The 20,000-nt window shown below is 36.2% G+C and overlaps 1 protein-coding gene across 6 annotated transcripts in view; it reads right to left on the reverse strand.

The window, feature by feature from the left end:
• Window positions 1-20,000, reverse strand: part of LOC136845301 (uncharacterized) — a 567,827-nt gene that overhangs the window by 222,303 nt on the left and 325,524 nt on the right. For 3 of the 6 annotated variants that reach the window (XR_010855139.1, XR_010855137.1, XR_010855138.1), the window contains 2 exons: window positions 12,410-12,602; window positions 6,330-8,731 (listed from right to left, as the gene is read on the reverse strand). The exons of the other annotated variants lie outside the window; for them this stretch is intronic. The gene's annotated coding sequence lies outside the window, so the exon portion shown is untranslated. Of the gene's footprint in view, window positions 1-6,329; window positions 8,732-12,409; window positions 12,603-20,000 lie in introns of those variants that run through there. 6 annotated transcript variants of the gene reach the window in all.

A 20,000-nucleotide genomic window follows, 5' to 3' on the forward strand; every position in this document is an offset into this window, starting at 1 on the left:
GATTCTCCGGTCTTCATTGAAGCTTTTGATAGTAGCAACTACTAGCTACTACAGCATCAACACAGAGATGAGTGGGACAAACGAATCCCCCGCTTTGGTGCGCCTCACTCCTAAAATGAAATTACTTCTCTCTCTAAGCACCACAAAGGTTTCTTAATGATATTAACATATATGTTCCTCATTCATTGTTATGCTAACAGTTTACTCTTGTCCTGTTTTTCTGTCCAATCATTTCTGCACATTTGAAATGTAGCCCTCCACCAAACCTTTCCGTTTATCAGGCTACTGACACAATTTTATCATATTATTTTAATGATTCTTCCAACCTTTGATCTTCTGACTTTTAGTAATAGGATCAATAAGGCCTTTTACTGCATTTCCAATACTACTTCCTACAGCATACATAAATTCTTTCTATTATTACTGATTCTTGTAGGAAATTTCTCCCCTAACTAGACAGAGAGCTTTCTTGAAGTCTGTGGGTCTACTTAACCAAGACTTTTCCTAATTAAAAGTTTCGTTTAGATTTGTGTTAAGATCTTAAATTGAGCTGATCGTGTCTTGATGTATGGTTGTACACTGAAGGGACTGTGTTCAAAACCTTCTTCTGGATGTGGATCATGGCCAAAAAAAACTCATAGAACTGGTCATCTGGACCATATTATTGTGAATGGGTCCTTGTATGTTATAAACTTTTTTCGAATTTAGTATATATTCATGAACTAAACAATAATGAACAAATTAATACTGAAGGATAAACGCAACTGAGAAATAAGTGTTTTTCTTGTGGTGTTTCGTGTAGAAGATATCTTTACACTGAACGATTCTTCGCTCAGTTACTTCATGCTAGATAACACCTAACTTTATAACTGGCATCACAACTGAGGTCAGTGATGTCAAGACAAACTAAATAACTGAGAAATCTGATTTCCATTTTCTTGACTTGCCAATAATGATAACTTTAGCTAGATGGTGGCCAAATTAGATTAAGCTGGCTTTGCAGCAGCATGGGGTGCCCTAAGTGTGGTAAGGCCTGGGAGAGGATAGGAGGTGTCTGTATCTGCCTAATCAACAGAGATAAATGTATTATTAAGATTATATAACAACAATAATAACAGTAACGATGAGCATGACTCTTGGTCTCGGATAGTTGTGTCAACCATCCCATTGCCTACTCCAGACATTATTCACTTTAACACCTTAGCATCACTTACAGCCTGTCACTGAGCAAGGGCCCATACTGGTATAGAGAACCTTGTGACACAGAGCTTTGACTTTCAGCAAACCAGATACTGGAACTTTAGGTCACAAAGTTCTGAAATGACGACTTGGTTCTCTTAATCTGTGATGTCAGATCTGAGATATGGATTTCAAGATTCCAACTGTAGAATTAAGACTTAGATAAAGTCTGACATTATGCCTGAATAAACCTCTTACAAGAAGATTTTCAGACAACCTTTAACACCAAGTCTTATGGCTGATTTAAGCAGCCTGTACAACCAACCATAAAGCTATCGTGTGAGTTCTTGAATAACTGTATGGGTAACACACAAACTTCAAGGCAACTGGCACAACACATATTTTTCCTTTATGGAGAAAATACAATGGAGTGAACAAGTAGCGTTACATGAATCCATGCTGGATTGTAATTACCTTTATGATGAGCCAAACGTGGTTGTTTGGCCAATAAGGAATGTACTCTTGGCTGAGAACAGCTTTAGCCACCGAACTGGGCATAATGTGGTGTTTCTGGCCATTAACCAGCAATATTATAGCCGAATTTCAATATGCTGCAATTTAAATTATTTTCTTAGCATCTGGAATACAGGAAAGGGACAGAACCTTGGGAATATGGCTAAATACTGGTAGAGCATTCAGAAAAAAGCTAGAAAAAATATGAACTCCTTTTTAATTATTTTTCCATGTGAATGAATTATTTGATGGCACTGAATTCTTATACCATAACTTTTCGCATAATTTAAAAAATAATGTTAGTTGTATTTATATTAATCCTTGTGCAATTCTTGATGCATCCTTTTTCTTGTGGAAGGCTAAAAGCAGCTGATACTGTTAAGGTACTAGACTACTGTTAATACTGATAATGCTACTGTACTATTATTGCTACTACCACCACTAACACCAAGACTACTATTACAAATACAGTAATGCTATCAGCAGCTGTATCAACTTGAACATGAAGATTACAACCAGAGAACCATTGTCACTAATCTACTCATGTTACTGGTTATAACTCTTTCCAAATTCTTTCACTTCACAAATATTTACGTATGATGAAATGTGAACAGGGTTCCATACGAATAACGTTCATCTTCTGAATAATAATAATCACGAAAATCACAAGAGGAGCAAAAGGGAATGGCTCGAGCAAGGAATAATGAAAACCACCAAACACTCCACTAAAATATATTTCTAATTCACAACGGTTACATCAGTCTCACAACTGGACGTCAAGTTTCAGTCCTTCGAAACGAAACGTGTAAACACTTCGGTTCCTCACGAAAAAGCAGGGTATGGGTGGGTGGGTGGGTGGGTGGGTTGGGCGGGAGATAGGAGTGAGTTTTGTATATTCATCATACGATGCCTTCAGGAGGGTATCTGAGTGAGTTTTGTATATTCATCATATGATGTCTTCAGGAGCAAGGGGGTGTTTGTACGTTTATCATATAATGATCATTGTAGGCGATCACTGATCATGAAAGATAGTTTTGTAGAGCTGGTGACACTGGGGGTGATCTTTGAAGTTTTATGAGGATGAATTTGTATGTTATCATCATTATCAGATGTGGATTCTTTATAGTGATGAATTGTATATCATCATCATCAGATCTGAATTCTTACAGGGATGAATTTGTAAATGTTATCATCAAGCTGTCAGGAAAGGGTGCAATTTTAAAAGGGGCAACTTTATGTGTATGTAAGTTAACTTAAGAACTGGCGAAAACTCTTTTTGTATCATCTTCTGAACCATATATCCTAACTAGATAAATTCTCATCTATGAAACGTATGAAACGTTTCCTCTTAATCCTTCTGTACTCAAAGGCATTTACAGATATAAAATCAACCTCAGGTCTCAACGTCGCCCATTTCTTTGGGTTTGTACTTTGAATGAAATCTCGTAAAAAGTCAAATAAATAAACGAATAAATAAAAAAAATGAATAAAAAAACAAGTTTAAAAGTTTACACGTCCGTTCCGAGAGTGGAGGAGCAGCAGTTGTCGACACCATACTTTTTTATTTTTATAATTTTTTTAAATATTTATATTTCATATAAACAGACAGGGACAAAAAACATTACAAATATAGAAGGCCAAGTTTATTATACACGATTTCCTGTTTGAATAATAGACGAATATATCCACTCTCTATATGTTATATATTATTCAGTATATGTATATGTATATAGATTTCTCGAGAGACTGCGTGACGACACTACGTCTGCCAATGTATTCATCAAGGGTTCCGGTGACGGGTCGGTTATGATGACGATCATAATAATAAATTTATAAATTTTTCTCCACCTATAAATTCTCTCTGGAATACATTAACAACAGCAACAACAACAGTAGTAGCAGAGCCAACAACAGCAGCAGCAGCAGCAAGGACGTGGGAGGAGCAACAACAACAGCGAGGGGGAGGTGGAGGAGGAGGAGGAACAACATAAATGAATAACTAAATAAAGAGGGTTGGGGGAGGATGGAGGAGAAGGGTCTGCTATGTCTACCAACGCTTCGAACCACCTGAGCCATGTTGAACTGGTTCGCAGCGGCAGACATAGACATGTGGGGAAACTGGGAGAAAACACTTCTAAAGGGTGCGAAAAACGAGGAAATTTAGTAGGACTGAGGACTGGGGGACAAAACAAGACACATGGGAGGAAAAGGAGGAAAAGTGTACTTCTACTAAGCAAAGGTGCTTTAGAATAAAGAGGAGTGATTAGGAGAACTGCAATAAAAGAATAATAAGGAAAAGGTTTAAAGTGACTTGTACACAGAGGTGTATGTGACTCTATTCAAGGCATGAACGACATCCACTGGACGAAATTTCGACTCGGAAAAACGAACGATCAGATTGAGAAAAATCCTTAAGTTTACGTTCGAAGGAAGTGAACTATTTCGAAAAATAAATAAAGCCACGAAAACAAAAGGTTTGAAGGTTTTGTCTTACCTTTACGAGACCAAGTGACCACATTTCCATCAGCGTTATTACCATCAATATAATTATTATTATTATTAACACTATTATTAGTATTAGGCATTGTCAAATCCTTAATCCTAAAGCTAGACTTGACTAACTCAATAAATGCTTGACCCTAAGTGACGCAGAGAGCACATGGAAAAATAAATTATGAAAATATCGATGAGGGGAGAGCTTCTGCCCTAAGTCTCATATATGCACTGCTGATGGAATTCTTACTTCTCAGATGTCGAAGGAAATCTTTCGTTTTCTATGATGCTACGGAACTCTATTCGAAAAACAACAGATGTTTTAAATGCTCTAAAAAATCTGCCAGTGTTCTTATGAGAAAGATACGACAGGGATTAGAAATTGCTGAAATATTTTGGCAACAGGAGATTGGCCTGACATGAAAGATAAAATTGTCACATACTATTACTATACTCGGTTTGGTATTTTATAGTTTCAGAAATACATTGCAAAACTGTTCCTAGTTGAACATTCCCGTGAAATCGGCCATCTACATTTCACGAAGCTATCTGTTTTTTTATTAACCTGTTCTTAATAATTTACATCAATTTTAAGTAATTTTCTTTTGCATTTCATAAAAGCCTCATCAAGACTGAAAGAAAACGGTTAATTCTATCACTTCAATTGAAATGTGCATCAAATTCAGTTCTTCAAGAAATGATGCAAATTTCCTCCAAGAAGCTAATGGATTTCTTATAAGAAATTAGCTAAGCATCTGAAGATCCAATATGATCTCGATTATACAGCGAGAGAGCAGCCCATTACGAAAGCTCATTTTCCGAAAGTAGATTTTTGGGAGTCAGGCTGAAAGCATTTGAATACGAATTACCCAAAAGTTTTTCTTACTTCCTCTTTGAATACAGCACGAATTTTCTGGAATAAGAGAAATAGGGGTTTTATTTTTTAATGCCAGATTGTTCAGGTAGAGAAAAACATTTCCTTGGGAAAAGTGCTCCTTTGGGAAAGGTGGAAGGTTGAGGAGTCTTTGCACGTACTTTTTCCCTTTTTTTTTTTTCACAGAACGGGGATGCCAGTATGAGATCATTAAGGGATATTTGCGAGAGAATAACACTCTCTGCAAACATGTTTGAAAAACAAACGTCTTAGTGGCCACAATTGCAATTAGTTCAGTTAAGTTTCAGCCTAAATAAATTTTACCCGATGTCAAATAAAATGACTCTCTATTCACAGTTCGTGAGTATATGCAGCTTTCCTCGACGCAGTATATATGCAAAACAAACCTACTCTCTCCGAGTACTTTCTACGAAAACGTATCGGTACCCAAAATACAATTTCATACAGCTGTATAATTTATTCCACAGAATTCGCAATTATATTTCCCGCTGAAAGACATCTTAAATAAATATATTATCTCCCTAAATACCATCTATGCAAATGTATTTTTCAAGTCCTGTCTAAATGAAGTAACAGTTCACAGTTCATGCAAAAGGCAATTCACATCATCATCGATGAGACGGATAATAATAACACGAAGAAGAGACAGCAAGTGACAGGTAAATGACAACAGTGAATGACTGTCGGTAAAAGACTGTAAACTGTCAATACAAGTGATGAGGACAGACATCAAGTTATTATGGAGATCTTAAGGAGAGGAGGAGGTCGTTTGATTTGGTTTCAAGTGCCACAGTTTGAAGAAGAAGAAGAAGAAGAAGAAGAAGAAGAAGAAGAAGTACGGAAAGGAAATCAAAACAAACCGTAGACATTCCTACAGGAATCACCACCACATCGTTGACGGGAGGGAGAGAGGGATGGAGGGAGGGAGTGAGAGGAAAAAGGTGAAAACACAAACGACGAACAGTTTTTCACACACCAACTATATGAAGGACATGACCATAGGACACCTATCTATTTAAAAAAAAAAACTTTTTTCATTGTAGTATTTATTTTATCTCTTTATGAGATCGTTATCATTGTTGATTATATCCTTGTTTTCTCTATTTTTTTTTTTTTAGTAATTTTTCAAGAAAAGTTTTATCATCATTACTTTATCTCATGTTCTTTTTTATTCTTATTTTTGGCACTCTTTCGATAAATCTTTACATCTTCCCTTTATTTTATGTATTTCATTCTTAAATTTTTGTCATTTTCTATAAAAAATATTTATTCGTTAACCTCCATCTTGTAATCCTATTTTTGAAAAAAATTTTTTTTTTTCCGAGGTTCATATGGAATATTTTCCTCATAATTCTCTCTCCAGTTTATTGAGTACATTTTCCCTTTTTTAGAACGAAAAATTAATTCCATGCTCCCATTCCTAACGCAGCCTCGCGCTTCCTCTTGGGTTGAAAAACATTCTACAGTTTCCTTCGCGTCTCTCTCTTTCTATCTTTCTCTATCTCTCTTCTTCTTGCTCTCTCCATCGCCTCAATCCTCAAAAAACCTTTCGAAACCTCTTCTCTTTCTCTTCCTCAACGTAATCTCTCTCTCTCTCTCTCTCTCGAATATGGCGACCTCCTTTCATACCGAGCTTTAAATACACACTTATTTCTGCCCACGCACGAGAAAATATCTCTCCCCTTTTTTCTCTCTCTTTCTCATAGCAATTATACCGTCTATTCTCGTCTCTATTCTTCTCGCGTATCTTAAGTATTTTTGCCTCTCCAGTTTATCCTCATTTATCCTTTTGTCCACATTCATTTCTGCCCACGCCCACCTCCTCCTCCGCATTCCTCTTCACAAGACTCCGCCCACGCGAGCTCGCAAATTCTTTCGGAGGGCCGCGCCATTCCGCCGAACTTAAAGAGAACCAGATCGACCTCGTTCGGGAGCAAATGGTCATTTCGTGGGAGGTTGTTTGGTAAGGCAGGTTTCTTTTTTCGTGGGTCCTTTTCCGTTCGTCTTCCTCTGTTAAATTCTAGTGTGGGTATCCTTAATAGCTCAGAGGTAGGACATAGCTACGGCCGACAAGGCTTCTGAATTATCCTTCTATACGTCAATAAATGCTCTAGATTCATATCCCATCCTGAGTAAAGCTTCAAACCTTCACTATCCTCTATCTCCTAATACCTGAAATTCTTTCCGAAAATATTTCCAGCGTCTGGACCTTCATTTTTACCAAAATCTCTCCGGTGAACTGTTCCGCTTCTGAATATTCATTTTCAATTATGAATTCACTGAGAGACATCGAAAATAAATTCTTCGTTCTTTGTGGGAAAAATATTTGAACAACCTAATTCTAGAAGCCTGCGTATTTACCTCAGCATTCACGACTGAATGCATATTTTAACAATACCTTCTTTTTGGATAATCTTAATCAGATACACAAGTCCTCTCGCTGATCTTCAGTTGCCAAAAGGGATATGCAAATTCCAGATACTTATCAATCACTGCCAATTCCAAACCTGTATGGAAATGATCTTAACACTGCATTTCTCTCTTTTCTATGAGCTAGAAGTGACTTGATATTCCTTTAAAATGGAACTCATACCCGAATAATACAAACAATTCATTTTGGTATTCTTAGACAGAGAATCAACTAACTTACCCCTGAAATTTCTTTCTAGTTTACTATCTGTATTTAATTAGTTTTTCAAAAATCTTCATTCATTAAAGTCACAAGGAAACATGACTCCACTTACTATAACAACGAAGATATACGACGCTTCTTACAATTACCGTACATCCATTCACGGAAATTACATATTCTGAATATCATCTTTCTCCTTTATCTAAGTAAAAGGTTTTCTATCTTCATAGTCTCTCTTTATAGTCTGCTTGTATGATTCATCACTTCCCAGTCCTAGGATGATAGGTTTTCATCTCCAAAGGCAAACTCAGATAAATTCAGATTATTACAAACACGAACAAACTAAGGATAAAAGCTTTTCTTTCGTTTAGCAGCAAAGATACATCCTCATTCAGCCCAGTACTAAGCAATAATGCACTTCAAGTGGAAACCTATTTCAAGAAATGTACTTATGACAAAGTAGGCCCCCTTGACAAAATAGGCCTGTGAGGCAGAGGCGTAAATATTTTACGCAAGTGAGGCCTCTTTTTCGATACAGGATTTCAACACGATGATAAGAGGTGTTTAGCCAAGGGATTTAGGATTTATAAGGGAAGGTGTTTTAGGAATTTTAAGGGAAGGTGTTTAGCCACGGGTTTCAGGAGTTTTAAGGGAAGGTGTTTAGCCAAGGGATTTTAAGGATTTTTAAGGGAATGTGTTTAGCCAAGGGATTTAGGATTTTTAAGGGGAGATGTTTAGCCACGGATTTCGGGATCTTTAAGGGAAGGTGTTTGGCAGCGGGGTTTAGGAATCTTAAGGAAAGGTGTTTAGCCAAGGTATTTAGGAATTTTAAGGGAAGTCTCAATGGAAGGGGTTTAAGGACGCTCAGTGAACGGGGTAAAGGGTAGGAGATCTTGGGTTATGGAAAACGCAGAAATCCTTTGGTTCCCCAATTCGGTTGCACCTGCGTCAACTTTTCGGTGGCGGGGACCTTTCTCTCGATGGGCGAAATTGGGGGTTCCAGGACGTATTGGCCCACCCTGCAAAATATAATAAAAAAAAAAAACACTCAGAGCCTCGAACTTGTAGTTTTGTTATATAGATTATAATTTACTTATACTAAAAGGCTGGCCCACTCTGCAAAATATAAAAAAAACACTCAGGCCCTCCAATTTCTAGTTTTTTTTATATAGATTACAATTTACTTTTACTAAAAGACTCCTGGCAGTTCACTCAACGTTAAAAGGCATGAATACTCAGGTCCTTAAACTTGTCATTTTGTTACACTGATTACATTTTACATATACTAGAAGCTCAATCTAAGCTAAAAGGCATGTAGATTCATTCGCCCAGAATAACGGCAGGAAAAAACTCAGCTCCTCAAATCATTAAAGTATATTGCTTGGCACATTCTGCAAGATATGAAAAGATACTCAGGACCTGATACTTGTGATTTTGTTAAACTTATTACAATTTAGATAAACTACGAAGAAGGCAGTTCACTCTGATTTAAAAGGCATGAAGTTACTAAAAAAAATATCAGCTCCTTAACTTCGTTAATCCTATTGCATAAAAGATACATGTGTAAAAGGACAGGGGAATTCATTCGCTTAACAGAATGAAAACAAAACTAAGACAGAGAAACCGTGAGACAAATTCATTAACCTAAAGTTAAAACCATATAAACTCATCATAAGAAAAATACTGTTGAAAATAATAAACAAAATTAAATATCCACAAAGATACTTAGGCAACTTCACCGCTGAAGAAAGTTATGTCACTTCAAGAAAAAAGTGAAGAAATATAATTCGGTTATCTACATGTTAAAATAAAGTAAAAGACGACATAACTAGTGATGTGATCTGTCAACATTTCATGAGGAATAACTTACAAAGAATAACCAGCAAGAGAAGAAACAGATAAAAACAAGCACATTTCAGAGATCGAGCAAAATAAAATCTTGAGGATGACTGAGTCAGATGTTGGGGAAAAAACCACTTAACAGCTTACCAACAGTACATATAAAAACCAGTGAAACTACATCATTAAGAAATCGAGAGAGAGAGAGAGAGAGAGAGAGAGAGAGAGAGAGAGAGAGAGAGAGAGAGAGAGAGAGAGAGAGATGAGTGAGGTCGATCTTGTGAAAACCTCTCGTACAGCACCTAAGCTAAAACAGTGCCATCTATTAACATTCTATTGTCAACGTTATGAGGCAACAAGGCCTCCGACTCCCCTCCAACCTTCTAAGAAAAATCTATCTCCGAGATTACACTCCCTTGGGGCCTTGGGAAAGAGCGAAGGGCAAGAAATGGGAATCTGAAGGAGAATGGGAATCTAGAGGAGAATGGGAATATGAAGGAGAAATTGCTGCTTATAGCATATGTGTGAGGTTACCATTACTAAGGTAAGCTTAAGGGCGCTTCCATTAACTTGAATAGTGTCGTGACCTCCTCAAAGTACCTGGGAGCAAAATGATTTAGAGAGAGAGAGAGAGAGAGAGAGAGAGAGAGAGAGAGAGAGAGAGAGGTGAGGTGGTGGTGCTCGTGTAACTATATTTTTTTAAATCCTGAAGCATTAAAAGCAAAATTTCGCGGAGAGAGAGAGAGAGAGAGAGAGAGAGAGAGAGAGAGAGAGAGAGAGAGAGAGAGAGAGGCTACGTGTATAAATATATTTCTTCAGTTTTCAAGAGAGAGAGAGAGAGAGAAATATATGTCTTCAGCATCTGACACCAGTAAAGCTGATTTACCTTACAAGGAGACTTAATCAAATTCTGTTCATCATTAAAGCGAATGAAAAATGATGAGATTATGCCAACGTGTTTGACAAGGATGTTGAGCATCTGTTAAAGTTAAATTCAGCTTATATATAAACACAAAGCGAGCTCACTGAATTAAAGTACATCTTTACATATAATTAAAAAAGCAAAAACAAATGAAAACAAACATGACACGCAACACAGGACAATCCGAAAGAACAAAGAAATAAGGATACAAAATGAAGAAGACAAATTCTTGAAGCCTCGAAGACAGGGTGAATAAAAATAAATAAATAAATAAATAAATTCCAGGAACGCAGAAGCTCCAGGAACCTCTAAGCATTTTAAACATCTGCAAAACTAAATGTCAACTTACACACTTTACACACACACACACACACCTCATACTAAATTACAGTACATCTGCATATATAAGTAAACACAAGACACGTAACGCAGTCCAACCTGAAAGAGCTAAAAAATAAGAATACAAATCGACAAAGAGAAATTCTTCAACCATCAAAGAAAGAGCAAAAAAATTCCAGGAACCTCGAAGACAATCGATTTGGATCCCTGAGGTCAAATGGCTCTTTGAATCTTCGAGTCCTCACACAAGCCTTTGTCATTTGTAAAACGGATCATTTCCTTCAGAGGTCCCGTTATTACTCTCCCACGCATTTCTCTCTCTCCGGAATGACAGGTAAATGGGATTGCTTAATGGAGAGAGAGAGAGAGAGAGAGAGAGAGAGAGAGAGAGAGAGAGAGAGAGAGAAAGCTGTTGGAGCTGGAAGCAGCTCAAGATACGACCATCCAAAAGAAGGAAACCTATATCGATCGGAATATATCTACAAAATCTATTTGTCAACAGGAATCAATCTAAGAATTGCAGTAATGAATGGTTTACGATAAATACCAATAAACTTCAAACACACGCGCACACATACATACATACACACACACACACACACACACACATATATATATATATATATATATATATATATATATATATATATATATATATATATATATATATATATAACCTGCAGAGAATGTAAACTACTAGGAATACGGATATATTGTTGATATAGTTCCCAGGTTCTCCACTTACCAAGTCTGCAGTAATGGTCTGATATTTCTTTAAATCAGGTCTTGGAGGTGATGAATTAATCAAAATACTCAATCTTGTATGGACCTGAATTCCACAGCTACTGTGATAATATATACAGCTCGTGATCTACCAGCATTGCTACACAGTTATGTCAAAGAGGAATAAATCATATCCACCAAGGATGACCAATTTCCAGATTAAATTAGAGCATCCTAGGAATTTGAAAGCTGTATCTTTATTTCCAAAGCCAATAGGGGGAAGGTCCTCTCTGGTGATGAGCTTTCAATAAAGTTAGAAGCACCAAGTTAGGTTGGTTCTCAGGTTGTCATGAAGTTGGAACACAATGGAACTTTTTTCTTTCTTTCACGTAGAGGTTGATGGGGGCAGATAACCTAATTCCTTATTCAGCCTATTCCTGACGGATACAAGAACCAAGGAGAACAGAAGGGAGACAAGTTCAGCAGTTGCAAAGTCTCTCAGTCTAAGAAATACTAACCTCCAAAAGCAATGGGCATATACACTCATAGGTGGCACTTCCCCCCAACAATATAGTTGAAATTTCAAGTATGCTGTTCAAGATATAAGCGGAAATAACAGTATATTCTGCTTAGTGAGGCAGTAGGACGGTTAAATAAACATTACAGATTTTATAATCTAAGAAGAGAATCCAAGAAAACTTAGGAATGAACGAATAAGCTGATTCTCAAGTTGGCACTGAAGCCAAGGGCATGGCGATCCTGCTGTTGAGGGATGGAAGCTAACAGCAAACGAATATATGAAGACACAACACACGTATCTCAGAGAGAGAGAGAGAGAGAGAGAGAGAGAGAGACATAATTATATTGCTGTTACCGGAATGGGATGCAAAGAGTACTCCTCTGGGTCTAGAGCAGAAGAGGTGAGGGAGATGAGGGCGGAGAGAGAGAGAGACGACGAATACCTGGAAGGGAACCTAGAGTGACAGCCACGAGGCCCACCAGCAGCAGGGCGTCAACCTGGGCATTGTGGCAGAGGCGACTCTGTCGATCACCGACACGCCTCCCGTCTGTGGAAATAAAGATGTTTCAGCGTGACACATTCTTACAAATAAACTTTCTAATTTTTTTTTTTTAATTAAAGGGAGAAGCCAACCATTGAGAAACAAACTTTCTAATTTTTTTTCTATCAAAAGGGGGATTTTCAGCTCTTGAAAACTTTTAAATTTTTTTTTCTATCAAAATGGGGATTTTCAGCTCCTGAAAACACTTTCTAATTATTTCTATCAAACGGGGATTTTCAGGTCTTGAAAACAAACTTTAAAATTTTTTTTCTATCAAAAGGGGAGATTTTCAGATCTTGAAAACACTTTCTATATTTTTACTGTCAAAGTTGGGGATTTCAGCTCTTAAAAACAAACTTTCTAATTTTTTCTATTGAAGAGAGCATTCACAGCTCTTAATAACATACTATTTGATTTTAAAAAAATTGAACTGAGGTTTCTCAGCTCTTGAAAACAAACTTTCTAATTTTTTTAAATAAAGGGAGGATTCTCAGCTATTGAAAACATCCTATTTTTTCTATTACATTTGAGGATTCTCAGCACAAGAAAACATACTTTGTAATTTTTTTTCTATCAAAGGGAGGATTCCCAGCTCTTGAAAAGAAACTTTCTAAGTTTTGTCTATGGGGGGACTTTCAGCTCTTGAAAACAAACTTTCTAGTTCTTTTTCCAAATAAAGGGGGGATGCACCAGCTCTAAAAGGTGTAAGAGAAAATACCACGAGCTCTTTAACAATAAATGTGTATCACGCTTTCAGTGTAACACATTCGGCTCTAGAAAACAAACCTATTTTTTATTATAAGGAGGATGTATCAGGTCTAAAAGGTGAAAGAGAATGTAGCACTGGCTCTTTTCAATAATGAATGTGTATCTCGTCGAAGTGATAAAAGGAAATGTAAAATTGTTCTCATTTAATACTGAGTGTGTATCTGGTTTTAAAGGTTAATTGAAATGCAATGTTGCATCTATAAATACTGGATTAAAGGTTAATTGAAAAAAAAATCAGCTAACTCTGCATATTTTCCAGATCCCCTCTTCGTCTCTTAATAATGGGTAGTTTTAACTAAAGAAAGGAATGAGTTACATCGTTTACGCAAAATAATACTACACGTGTAAACATGTAATACAAATACTTTATCATCGTTGCGCAAGTAGGATTCGACTTCAGTTTCATGAGAGCAAAATAATGAGGTAAGATGAATTTCCACACGTGTTTCATTTACATTTCTATCTATTTATTTCTCTGTTAATTTATTCTCTTTTCTAATAACTGATCTCTTCTTCCTGTATCTCCTATCCCCTTCTGTTACTTCTTTAAAATGAACACCACATTATTCTCTGGAAGCTTGAATTTCAAGTCAATGGCCCCTGTGGTCTTGTTCCTTATGAATAGGTTTCATCTTCTGAATAATAATAATAATAATAATAATAATAATAATAATAATAATAATAATAATAATAATAATAATAATAATGAGTGTACTGCATACCATCAAAAACGACGGTAATACAGGGTATAAAGAAAAGGGGAGAGGTTAGAGACGGTAAGGTTCGACCCTTGGGATGTACCATTCCGAAGTTAGTATAAAGGTGCCTTCACTCTGAAGACTTACATAAATAAAAGCCGGGCGTTTGAGAGAAGATGGCTCCCAGATTAGACGACGGCAAATCTAAAGGCGTAACGCATTACGCGTAGATTATCACCCTCAAACAAATAATCGAATAAAAGGAGATTATTCACAGGACTGAGGCCAACTCGCGGATCTGACCTTAAAGGGGACTGAGTGATACCTCAGAAGTTTATACATTTTGCAGATGCTTTTTTTTGTTGTTGGGAAAGCTTAATTGTCTCACTTTATAGGCGGTTATTCATCTTGTTTCGTTTTTTACTTTGTATATCTTATTTAGTTTTCTATATTTATCATAAGTGGGAATCTTGGTTGTTTTTCCTTTATAGTTTATTCTTTACTTCTCTATTTTTTACATCATTTTTAGTTAATGGTTAATTATTTTCTGCTCTGTTTCCCTTTCCTATCTGGGCTCCTGTCCTCATTGGGGCATTTGGCTTGTAGCAATCTGCTTTTCCAACTGGGGTTGCAGCTTAGCTTGCAATAATAATAATAATAATAATAATAATAATAATAATAATAATAATAATAATAATCACTATCGTTATGTACCTACATTTGATTGACATCACCACGATTCAAGTAAACAGCATAAAAAAACATAACTCCTGACAGTTTAATCGAAACAAAATTTAACACCATTTTAAAAACCTAACCCACAAAATGGAACCAAAACACAAAAGCACAAGAAAAGTATGTTAGCAAAAGAGGAATAAACTTAATAAAAAAAAAAGACATAAAGACATCTGCTTCACAGACAGTCTCCTACCTCCCCATACAGTAATTCTGACAAAACACACAGCTACTTTAGAGACCGTCTCATAGCTTCCCATACAGTAAATCTGACAGATAACGTCATATGCACTTGCCACTCCCAAAATGCAGGGTTCAAGTATCACAGCCATTTGTCTAATAACAGCACCTCGCATCAGCAGGTTCCATTAAGGTTAGTGCTTGCAGTTCTCCGGGGAAATGCTAATTAGTGCTAATAAAATCCCACCCCATAATGGATTAGTGTTCCTGGAAACCCGAATGAGTCACCTCGAGGAATTGTTGCAATATACTGGTTCTAAAGTATTCGCCTCGATTCTCAAGTTGCATTAACTTACAAGACTTAGGGTAATCAGGGGAATGTTTCCAGGAACCTGCGTTCCTGGATGCTGGAAGTATCATGTCTAGGAGGGAAATACTTCTCCAGCGTCTAGAATTATTCTGGAATTATGAGGGCATTGCTTTTCCAGTGCCTAGAACTACCAGGGGAAATACTTCTTCTCCAGTGTTTAGAAATATTCTTGAATTACAAGGGGAAATATTTCTCAAGTGCCTAGAATTAAGATGGAAATACTTCTCCAGTGTCAAGGGTTATGAGGAAAATACTTCTCCAGTGTCTAGAATAATGATGGAAATATTTCCCCAATGTCATAGTTTTAAAGGAAAACTTCTCCAGTGTCAGGAATTATGAGGAAATACTTCTCCAGTGTCTAGAATAATGACGGAAATACTTCTCCAATGTCATAGCTTTAAGGGAAATGTTCCTCCAGTGTCAAGATTCAAGAGGAAAACACTTCTCCAGTGTCTAGAATAATGACGGAAAAACTTCTCCAATGTCATAGCTTTAAGGGAAATGCTTCTCCAGTGTCAAGATTCAAGAGGAAAACACTTCTCCAGTGTCAAGAATAATGACGGAAATACTTCTCCAATGTCATAGCTTTAAGGGAAATGCTTCTCCAGTGTCAAGATTCACGAGGAAAACATTTCTCCAGTGTCTAGAATAATGATCGAAATACTTCTCCAATGTCATAGCTCTAAGGGAAATACTTCTCCAGTGTCAAGATTCACGAGGAAAACACTTCTGCAGTGTCTAGAATGATGGAAATACTTCTCCAATGTCATAACTCTAAGGGAAATACTTCTCCAGTGTCAAGATTCATGAGGAAAACACTTCTCCAGTGTCTAGAATAATGATGGAAATATTTCTCCAATGTCATAGCTTTAAGGGAAATACTTCTCCAGTGTCAAGATTCATGAGGAAAACACTTCTCCAGTGTCTAGAATAATGATGGAAATACTTCTCCAATGTCACAGCTCTAAGGGAAATACTTCTCCAGTGTCAAGATTCACGAGGAAAACACTTCTCCAGTGTCTAGAATAATGATGGAAATACTTCTCCAATGTCATAGCTCTAAGGGAAATACTTCTCCAGTGTCAAGATTCATGAAGAAAACACTTCTCCAGTGTCTAGACTAATGATGGAAATACTTCTCCAATGTCATAGCTCTAAGGGAAATATTTCTCCAGTGTCAAGATTCATGAGGAAAACACTTCTCCAGTGTCTAGAATAATGATGGAAATACTTCTCCAATGTCATGGCTCTAAGGGAAATACTTCTCCAGTGTCAAGATTCATGAGGAAAACACTTCCCAGTGTCCAGAATAATGATGGAAACGCTACTCTAATGTCATAGCTCTAAGGGAAATACTTCTCCAGTGTCAAGATTCATGAGGAAAACACTTCTCCAGTGTCTAGAATACTGTCATAGATGGAAATACTTCTCCAGTGTCAAGATTCACGAGGAAAACACCAGTGTCTAGAATAATGATGGAAATACTTCTCCAATGTCATAGCTTCAAGGGAAATACTTCTTCAGTGTCAAGATTCACGAGGAAAACACTTCTCCAGTGTCTAGAATAATGATGGAAATACTTCTCCAATGTCATAGCTCTAAGGGAAATACTTCTCCAGTGTCAAGATTCACAAGGAAAACACTTCTCCAGTGTCTAGAATAATGATGGAAATACTTCTCCAATGTCATAGCTCTAAGGGAAATACTTCTCCAGTGTCAAGATTCATGAGGAAAACACTTCTCCAGTGTCTAGAATAATGATGGAAATACTTCTCCAATGTCATAGCTCTAAGGGAAATATTTCTCCAGTGTCAAGATTCATGAGGAAAACACTTCTCCAGTGTCTAGAATAATGATGTCATAGCTCTAAGGGAAACATTTTCCTTCAATGTCATGGCTCTAATGTTATGGCTCTAAGGGAAATACTTCTCCAGTGTCAAGATTCATGAGGAAAACACTTCTCCAGTGTCCAGAATAATGATGGAAACACTACTCCAATGTCATAGCTCTAAGGGAAATACTTCTCCAGTGTCAAGATTCATGAGGAAAACACTTCTCAGTGTCTAGAATAATGATGGAATAATGATGGAAATACTTCTCCAGTGTCAACATTCGAGGAAAGGCAGTGTTAGAATAATGATGGAAATACTTCTCCCAGTGTCAAGGGAATTCCAGTGTCAAGGAAAAAACTTCTCCAGTGTCTAGAATAATGATGGAAATACTTCTCCAATGTCATAGCTCTCAGGGAAGTCCTTCTCCAGTGTCAAGATTCATGAGGAAACACACAGTGTCCAGTGTGGAAATGCTTCTCCAAAATCATAGAGGAAAATTTCTCCAGTGTCAAGATTCATGAGGAAAACACTTCTTCAGTGTCTAGAATAATGATGGAAATACTTCTCCAATGTCATGGCTCTACGGGAAATCTCCAGTGTCAAGATTCATGAGGAAAACACTCTCCAGTGTCCAGAATAATGATGGAAACACTACTCCAATGTCTTAGCTCTAAGGGAAATACTTCTCCAGTGTCCAGAAAACACTTATGCAGTGTCAAGATTCATGAGAGCTTTAAAACACTTCTCCAGTGTCTGAGAAAAACTTCTTCAGTGTCTAGAATGATGATGGAAATACTTCTCCAAAATACTTCTCAGTGTCAAGATTCGATGTCAAGAATAATGATGTCATAGTTTTAAGGGAAATATTTCTCCAGTGTCAAGAATTATGAGGAAAACACTTCTACAGTGTCTAGAATAATGATGGAAATACTTCTCCAATGTCATAGCTTTAAGGAAAATACTCCTCCAGCGTCAAGATTTATGAGGAAAACACTTCTCCAGTGTCTAGAATAATGATGGAAATACTTTTCCAATGTAATAGCTTTAAGGAAAATACTTCTCCAGTGTCAAGAATTATGAGGAAAATACTTCTCCAGTGTCTAGAATAATGATGGAAATACTTCTCCAACGTTATAGCTTTAAAGGGAATAATTCTCCAGTGTTCAGATAGCACTCCTATATTACATTTTCTACAACGTCTGATGTTTAAAGGGACAAATTTCATCTCATGATTGTAAGAGCGATTTCTTCCCGAGATTTTATAATTTTGACATGAATTTTTTCTTCCCATGAACAGTATTTTTTTCGTTAACGACTTTCTTTGAGACAATTTTCACACATGAGTCATCATTCCAAAGAAAATTACTTTTTGCGAAATTTTATCTCGTAGCAATTACGTTCAAAACTTATATGAAGAGGAAAATCACAATAATTTTTTTAGTGTTTTTGGATTTATAATTGGTGAGACAGACTTGTAATTCCGAGCCTGCATTTCCAAGAGATTTTTCATCTACTGTCCAAATCCTCAATACAATTAATGAAAAGGCAGATGTCTAGGTTCTCAAGGAAATTATATTCTAGGATCATGACTTTTGAAAGATATATTCTAGACCCATACTTTGAAGTAATTATGTTGAAGGTCCTAGAAAAATGTTAAAAACAGGAATTATAGCAGCATGTTCAAAAATGCAAAATAAAAAAAAAAAGGAAATTTCAAAATGTCGAGCTGAAGTTAGCAGAAAACTTAAATCTCTCTCTCTTTCTCTCTTTCTATATATATATATATATATATATATATATATATATATATATATATATATATATATATATATAATGTATATATATATATATATATATATATATATATATATATATATATATATATATATATATATATATATATATATATATATATATACTTCAAGTACTGGCACCACTACTGCTTAGTTAAAACTGATTAATTGATATATAATAAACTGGCGTTATAACGGCTATGGTCATAGAAAAAGGAAAAAGATAAAAGAGACTGTATAATAAGACTGATCATAAAATGAACACCACGATAATGACCACCATTTAGATATTTCCTTACACGCCAGTCACGGGTACTAGTGTCCATTTGAGCTCTCTGCGCTAAAGCACGATTTAATTAAAGTTAATAAAATGCAAATTAACTAGTAACTTGCTATTTTTTCGTTCGTTAGTCTTTCTTGTAAGAATTCTCAAAAGCCTCCATAACGTGGCCATCCACTAAGAAATGAATTTCTTTGTTTGTGCACCAAAATACCACCTGTAACCATTTACTAAGAATTTAATTTCTTTGTGAAACACACCAGCCGACATGTAAATCTCTCATACGTCATAATTTATGGACCTCTTTTTTCTTATTTTTTTCCTAACGTGTGGTCGTGTAGGATCAAATTATACTCTTTGGGTTTTACGAATTCTTCTGCTTTTTTAGTAACGAAGAGAAAACTTGAGTTTAAAGTTATTTCTTTATATTTCAATGGAAACTATTTTTAATGCAGAGAAGAAAGTATTTTGTTGCTAACAATAATTTGATATTGTGTCTCTGGTTAGTGCTACAATGATAATCATCACTACTAGTATTTTTTCACTAACATTATTATCACTGTCAATATTACTACTACTATATTAATCTCCCTTACTGCTATTACTACTATATCAATCTCCCTTACGATTATTACTACTATATCAGTCACCCGTGCTGCTAGTACTACTATGTCAATCTCCCTTACTGCTATTACTACTATGTCAATCATCCATACTGCTATTACTACTATATCAGTCTACATTGCTA

The sequence above is a fragment of the Macrobrachium rosenbergii genome, chromosome 13 (assembly GCF_040412425.1).
Source record: "Macrobrachium rosenbergii isolate ZJJX-2024 chromosome 13, ASM4041242v1, whole genome shotgun sequence".
In the NCBI taxonomy this organism is placed as follows: domain Eukaryota; kingdom Metazoa; phylum Arthropoda; class Malacostraca; order Decapoda; family Palaemonidae; genus Macrobrachium; species Macrobrachium rosenbergii.